Consider the following 8,623-nt stretch of genomic DNA (forward strand, 5'->3'; position numbering starts at 1 on the left):
TGTAGCCTAGGGACTTGGTGCCTTGTATTCCAGCCACTCCAGCCATGGCTGAAAGGGGCCAATGTAGAGCTCGGGCTGTGGCTTCAGAGGGTGGAAGCCCCAAGCTGTGGCAGCTTCCATGTGGTGTTCAGCCTGCGGGTGCACAGAAGTCAAGAATTGAGGTTTGGGAACCTCCACCTAGATTTCAGAGGAGTATGGAAATGCTTGGATGCCCAGGCAGAAGTTTGCTGCAGGGCAGGGGCCCTCAAGGATAACCTCTGCTAGGGCAGTGCAGAAGGGAAATGTGGGATTAGAGCCCTGACACAGATCCCCCACTGGGGCTCTGCCTAGTGGAGCTCTGAGAAGACGGCCACCATTCTCCAGATCCCAGGATGGTAGATCCACCGGCAGCTTGCATCATGCACCTGGAAAAGCTGCAGACACTCAATGCCAGCCCGTGAAAGCAGCCAGGAGGGAGGCTTACTCTGCAAAGCCACGGGGGTGGAGCTACCCAAGACCATGGGAACCCACCTTTTGTGTCAGCATGACCTGAATGTGAGACCTGGAGTCAAAAGAGATCATTCTGAAGCTTTAAAATTTGACTGTCCTGCTGGGTTTCAGACTTGCATGGGCCTTGTAACCCCTTTGTTTTGGTCAATTTCTCCCATTTGGAACAGATTTACCCAATACCTGTACCCCCATTGTATCTAGGAAGTAACTAGCTTGCTTTTGATTTTACAGGCTCATAGGCGGAAGGGACTTGCCTTGTCTCAGATGAGACTTTGGAGTGAGGACTTTTGAGTTAATGCTGAAATGAGTTAAGACTTTGAGGGACTGTTGGGAAGGCATGATTGGTTTTGAAATGTGAGACATGAGATTTGGAGGGTCCAGGGGCAGAATGATATGGTTTGGCTTTGTCCCCACCCAAATCTCATCTTGAATTGTACTCCCAGAATTCCCATGTATTGTGGGAGAAACCCGGTGGGAGATAATTTGAATCATGGGGGCAGTTCCCCCATACTGTTTTTGTGGTAGTGAATAAGTCTCATGAGATCTGATGGTTTTATTAGGGGTTTCCGCTTTTGCATCTTCCTCATTTTCTCTTGCTGTCACCATGTAAGAAGTGCCTTTTGTCTCCCGCCATGATTCTGAGGCTTCCCCAGCCACGTGGAACTGTGAGTTCAATTAAACCTCTTTTTCTTCCCAGTCTCGGGTATGTCTTTATCAGCAACATGAAAATGGACTAATAAAGCAGCTATTGTGTATTTTTGTGTATGAGTATTTGAACTGGATCCAAAATGTACCCATGATTGTGCCTTGTGTTTTTCTAAAAAATAAAACAATACACACTTATTATAGAAGATTGGCTAGATACAAAGAAGAAAAAAGGAAAAGAAGCATGCTAGTCAGAGAAAAAACATTAATAGAGTGGTGTATTTTATATGGATTTTTTTATACTCAAGTTTACATATTTTACACATAATTTACTAATCTACTTAGAATGTATTTTATTGTAGGGTGTTAAGTCTTATGTTTTTGATAGGACAGAGGTGATTATAAACCTAGTTCCTTAGTTTCCGATATGACAAGTAAATGATGTCCCTGTTAGAAATATATAAACTTAGTTTGCAGTAAGGCAAATACTCAATTTACATTGATTGTTGGAAAAATTCACAGGATGCAACGTATACTAGATTTTTATGTTAAAACTCCCAAGATCAAGATCAAATTTCTGCCAAGAAAATTTAATTTTTAAAAATATTGATAAGTATCTCAGTTCAAATTTAAACATCACTTTTTGATTCTAAGGTGAAATAGCTTGACAGATGGTTAAAAGAGCAGTTGCCAAAGGAAAATGATTACAATAAATCTTTCAAGCGATGAATTTAATTGCCTGCCAAAAAATTTCTCAAATGACTCTCCAAGCTTAAATTTCAACCTCTCCAAGAGACATGTGCGTCATTTTTTTTTGAATGGATTTTATTTTTGGAGCAGTTTTATGTTCACAGTAATATTGAGTAGAAAGTTCAGAGTTCCCATTATATCCCCTGACCCCCAAAACACACAGCCTCCTCTACTATCAACATCCTGCACCAGAGTGATACAGTTGTTATTCATACAATCTATGAATCTACACTGACAAGTCAATATTACCTAAAGACCACAGTTTATGTTAGGGTTCACTCTTAGTGGTGTACATTCTATGGGTTTGGGCAAATGTCTGATGGTATCTTTTTACCATTACAGTATCATATGGAGTTGTTTTATTAAAAATCCTCTGTGCGGCTGGGCATGGTGGCTCACACCTGTAATCCCAACACTTTGGGAGGCCAAGGCAGGCTGATCTCGTGAGGTCAAGAGTTTGAGACCAGCCTGACCAACATGGAGAAACCCCATCTCTACTAAAAACACAAAATTAACTGGGCGTGGTGGTGCATCCCAGCTGCTCGGGAGGCTGAGGCTGGAGAATTGCTTGAACCCGGGAGGTGGAGGTTGCAGTGAGCCAAGATCACGCCATTGCACTCCAGCCTGGGCAACAAGAGCAAAACTCTGTCAAAAAAAAAAAAAAAAAAAAATCCTCTGTGCTCTGACTATTCACCTCTCCCTTCCCCCAACACCTGGCAACCACTGATCTTTTCACTGTCTTGCTCTCTCTCTCTCTCTCTCTCGCTATATATGCACTATATATACATATATATATATGAATGATATATATATGCTATATATAGGAGTACATATATATGCTATATATGTGTGTGTGTGTATATATATATACTACATATATATATATAGAAAGACAGTGAAAAGATCAGTGGTTGCCAGGTGTTGGGGGAAGGGAGAGGTGAATAGGCAGAGCACAGAGGATTTTTTTTTTTGCTATTATACATATATATACATATATTAGCTATATATATACATATATTAGATATATGTGTGTGTGTGTGTGTGTGTGTATATTAGAGACAGGGTCTTGCAATATGTATATATTTTAGAGACAGTCTTGCTATGTTGCTCAGGCTGCACTTGAACTCCTGGGCTCAAGAGATCCTTCACCCCAGCCTTCTGAGTAGCTGGGATCACAGGTACAAGCCACCATGCCTGGTTTTGTAATATATTTAAAAGAACCTTCTATGTCATTTAACTGGGAAACTTTTCTAAACGGTTTTCTAAGAGCTGACTATAAGGGTCTTTGATAAGATGGCACAGAACTGGCCGGGCGTGGTGACTCATGCCTATAATCCCAGCACTTTGGGAGGCTGAGGCAGGCAGATCACTTGAGGTCAGGAGTTTGAGACCAGCCTGGCCAACATGGTGAAACCCCGTCTTTACTAAAAATACAAAAAATAAATTAGCCGGGCATTGTGGAGGGCACCTATAATCCCAGTTACTTGGGAGGCTTGAACCTGGAAGGTGGAAGTGGCAGAGAGCCACTGCATTCCAGCCTAGGCAACAGAGCGAGACTCTGTCTCAAAAAAACAAACAAACAAACAAACAAAAAGGCACAGAACTGTATTTCCATGCCCAGGGCCTTCTTGCTTCAAAGCAAAAAGTATGTGATGCTGCAATTTGGGGATGAGGCTATATGTTGGATTATTCTCTTTACATAATGAATTTTATAAGGAATATAATATCTGATCCCACTTCATGCAGTCCAGGATTTGCAGCAAATATGGTTGTGCCAAACTGGGTTGCAGGTCACAGTGGGCAGCAAAGCCACAAATGTTGCATATTGAAATGCTTAAAAAGATGCTGTGTGTACGATGGGTTATTTTCCCATAGCCAGGGAACATCTTGTCTTCTGTAAAAACAGTAAATTCACTTTCTGTTCTCTGGGGAATTAGAAAAAAAGTGTAAAATGTATTGCTGTTTAATCATATAACAGTCAGTTTAGGTCCATTTTGAGACTGAATATTTACAACAACTATCCTAGTTTGTCTTGCATTATTCAGAGTACTTTATTTAGTGCTTTATATATTTTAACTGTTTTTTGGGAAATAGTTTCAAACTTACAGACAGGTTGCAAAAGTAGAAATAATATAAGGAACATTCATATACCCTCTACCCAGATTTACCCACTAACATTTTACTCCATTTGCTTTATCCTTTATGTATGTGAGTTTTCTCCTTTATATGTAATATTTAAATTATGTTATATATAACATTTATACACACTTCATTTACCCTTAAATACACTAGTGCATACATCCTAAGAATAGGTACATTCTCTTATATAACCAGAACAGTAAATTTAACTTTGACATAACACTTTTATCTAATTTTCCATTCATGTTTAATTTTGTCAGTTGACCTGATATCGTCCTTTATAGCACCCTCCCCTTATAGTACAGGGTCCAGTCTAGGGTCAGGTATTGCTTTTTTTTTTTTTTTCGAGAATACAGCCCCCTCCCCTTTGGCCGAGTGTGGTGGCTCACGTCTGTAATCCCAGCGCTTTGGGAGGCCGAGGCGGGCGGATCACGAGATCAGGAGATCGAGACTATCCTGACTAACACGGTGAAACCCCGTCTCTACTAAAAATTCAAAAGAATTAGCCAGGCGTGGTGGCGGGCACCTGTAGTCCCAGCTACTCGGGAGGCTGAGGCAGGAGAATGGCGTGAACCTGGGAGGTGGAGCTTGCAGTGAGCCAAGATCGCGCCACTGCACTCCAGCCTGGGCGACAGAGCGAGACTCCGTCTCAAGAAAAAAAAAAAAAGTAATAATACGTATCCCTCCTCTTTAAAAAGTAGTATATTCAGATTTTTGCTTTTTTTTTTTTTTTTTTTTTTTTTTTGAGACAGGGTCTCACAGTGTCACCCAGGCTGGAGTGCAGTGGCATGATGATGGCTCACTGCAGCCTTGACCTCTTGGGCTCAAGCAATTCTCCCACCTCAGCCTCCGGAGTAGCTGGAACCACAGGTGTGTGCCACCACACCCAGCTAATTTTTATATTTGTTGTAGACACCGGGTTTTGCCATGTTGCCTAGGCTGGTCTTGAACTCCTGAGCTCAAACAGTCTCCCTGCCTTGGCCTCCCAAAGTGGTAGGATTATAGGTGTGAGCCAGCATGGCTGCCTTTTTGTATCTAATATTTTCCCAGAAGTTCAGGAAAATAGCCCCTTAGGATTTGAGCTGCATGTTCAAATTTATACTGGTATCTTAGTCCATTTGGGCTGCTATAACAAAATGTCTTAGACTGGGTAATTTATAAACAATAGAAATGTATTGCTCACAGTTCTGGAGGCTGGGAAATCCAAGATCAATGAACCAGAACAAATGGTGTCTGCTGAAGGCCTGTTCCTTACAGATGGCACATTTCTCACTGTGTTCTCATGTGGTGGAAGGGCACACAGGCTCTCTCAGGTCTCTTCTCTAAGGGCACTAATCCCATTCACAAGAGCTCTATCTTTATGAACTAATCACATCCCAAAGGCCCACCTCTTAAAACCAACCCATTGGTGATTATATTTCAGCACATGAATTTTAGAGGGACACAAACATTCAGAACATAGCAACTGGAGAATGACGGGTTCTGCTTTTCTTCTGCCTTTCAATCCTTATACATGTGTCTCCACTGGCAGAATTTAACCTGGAAACATTTAGAGTAAGTTCTCTGGAAAATAGAGTGCTAGGCTGTCTCCCTATAGGTGCAGAAGAGAATGTAGAAGGGGGTGGCAATCATGCCGAGTTGACCACTGACAAGCTGGCACATGCTCCTGTTGGGACCTATGGGTAGAAAGGAGAGGACAATGAGGTCCCTGGCCTCATGCAGGTTTCAGACTCCAGGGAGACCTGTAAGTTCTGTGAGGGAAACAAGCAAAGGGCTGTGACTGAGAGTAACTGAGGACATAGTGTCCAGGAAAGGCCTCTCAGAGGCCTGAAACATGACAAGGAGCCACAGCTATGTGAAGGGCAGAGACTGTGGAGTTGTGACTATCCAGGTAGAGAGGTGTCCAGGGCAGTGAGCCCCACAGCAGCTCTTTTGAGCTTGATTTATTTTAGGAAATGATGGAAGGTCAATGTGAATGGCAGTTGGTGGAGTGTAGCATCATTTTAAGTTGGAGGGGATGGCAGGGGCTGGATTGTGCTGGGTCTTGTAGAACCAGGTGATGAGCTGGTATTTCGTACTAAGTGAAAGAGAAACGCTCTTATTCTATGTGGCATGTTTGGGCAAATTAGATTTCCATCTTGTTGGAAAATTGTTGTAAGATAATTTTGTTAGAATGAGTCACTTCACTAAAATCTGCCCTAAAATATTCATAATAAATATTAAATTTCCAGTGCCTCCAATGTGAATGCACTCTCCCATAGGGTTGTTCTACCACAGCTGTACAATTCTATATGGCAGCCTCTGTGGGGAGCCATGGAAATGTTTCTTCAGGGAGTGACACAATCCTGTGTGGCTCCTGTGTGGAGGGGCCAGGAGGAGAGGAGAACAGATGAGATAAAGTGTTTTGAAGGTAGATCCTACAATATTTTGGAGATAAAGAGATTGGATGGAGGACATGGGAAAAAGGATGACAGGCTGATGACTCATCAGGTTTGTGGATGGCAGTGCCATTTTACTGAGATGGGCAAAACTAGGAGAAGACCAGCCTTTAAAAGTGGAGGGGACAAAGAAATCAAGGAGTAATTAAAATCCAGGTATTTGCCATCCTCTCTCTTCTTGAATGTTCTACTTTCAATTAAAACTTAACCAAACTATTCACTTTTACAAAATACACGTTAGATTCAAGAACAATAACGTGATCTTTTTTGCCTTTCAGGATTAAAGAATCGGGTTAGTCAGTCTTGGTGGTGCATGCCTGTAATCCCAGTTACTGAAGAGGCTGAGAGGGAGGATCCCTTGAGCCCAGGAGTTTGAATCCAGCGTGGGCAGCAAAGCAAGACCCAATCTCTTATTTTCAAATGTAAAAAATTAAAAAAAGAAATTGGGGAAATATAAACTCAAGTTTTACTAATCTTTTCAAGTTCCTCTATGTTTTAACAACGTGTCATACACTTTACACATTATCTTATTTCCTCCATTCAGCAGTTTATGAGGAAGTTCCTTTTTTTTTTTCTTTCTTTTTTTTTTTAAGAGAAAGGGTCTCCTTCCATCATTCAGGCTGGAGTGCAGTGGCTGGATCATTGTTCACTGCACTGCACTGCAGCCTTGACCTCCTGGGCTCAAGGAATCCTTCCACATCAGCCTCCTGAGGAGATGGGACTCCAAGTGCCCAGCTAATTTAAAAATTGTTTTGTAGAGACACAGTCTCACTATGTTCCCCAGGCTGGTCTTGAACTCCTGGCTTCAAGCAGTCCTCCCGTCTCGACCTCCCAAAGTGCTGGGATTATAGGCCGGGTGTGGTGGTTTACACCTGTAATCCCAACACCTTGGGAGGCTGAAGCAGGTGGATCACTTGAGGTCAGGAGTTTGAGACCAGCCTGGCTAACATGGTGAAAACTCGTCTCTACTAAAAAGAAAATACAAAACATATCCAGGCATGATGGCACATGCCTGTAATCCCAGCTACTTGGGAGGCTGAGGCAGAAGAATCACTTGAACCTGGGAGGTGGAGGTTGCAGTGAGCCAAGATCACGCCACTGTATTCCAGTCTGGGCCACAGAGTGAGACTCTGTCTCAAAAAAAAAAAAAAAAAAATTGGGCGGGTGGGAGGATGGGGCTGGGTGTGAGCCACGTGCCTGGCCAGTAATTCCTATTTTTATCTTCATTTTACGGTTGAGATGTGAGGCTCAAAGAGCTGTCTTATCACTTGACTTGAACAGGGTACCATAGTTACAGGTTCGGGTAGGAGTGAATCTTACTTCCTTTCAGTGACTTTTGAGTTCCCTGCTTTGTTCCAGCTTGGTCAGTGCTATCCAATAGAACTTCTGCAATGATGGAAATGTTTTATATGTGCACTGTCCAATAGTCATGTGGCTATTAAGCACTTGAAATGTGGTCAGTGTGACTGAGAAACTAAATTTTTAATTTAAATAAATTTACATTTAATTTAGACATGTGGTTAGTGGCTACTGTATTTGTTAGCACAGATCTAAATCAACGGTCTCCAAACTGGGGTGCACGCAGCCCAGGGAGGGCATAGACTATGAAGAGTACAGAAAGAAAACATACATATATATATTTAAAATCATTATTTCTGATTTTTTTGTGTGTGTATGTTGTTTTTTAATGTACCTAACATACTAGGTATAATAGGTGTATGTGTGTATATAAATACACACTATATATATCATACATAAAATTCTGTGTGTATGTGTGACTGCGTCTTCTATGCTGCCCAGGCTGGATTCAAACTCCTGGCCTCAAGTGATCCTCCAGCCTCAGCCTCCTGAGTAGCTGGGTATATTACATATGTAACAACTTTTATTTCACACTTACATAGCACTATATAAGTGTGTATATTATGTATGTAATAATTTTATTTCACACTTGTAAAGCACTGTGTGCCAGGTATATGCTTTACATATATTAATTCATTTCATCTGCATAATGACTCTGTGATATACTTTTATTATCTCCATTTTACAAGTGAAAAAACCAAAGTCATCTTTGGATGTGCCAAGGTTGTTAGAGACAAAGCCAATGTTTGATTACAGTCATTCTGGCTTCTATCTATGCACTTTACTTAAGCTAAATAAGTACA

This window comes from Gorilla gorilla, chromosome 7 (assembly GCF_029281585.2).
Source record: "Gorilla gorilla gorilla isolate KB3781 chromosome 7, NHGRI_mGorGor1-v2.1_pri, whole genome shotgun sequence".
Lineage (NCBI taxonomy): Eukaryota > Metazoa > Chordata > Mammalia > Primates > Hominidae > Gorilla > Gorilla gorilla.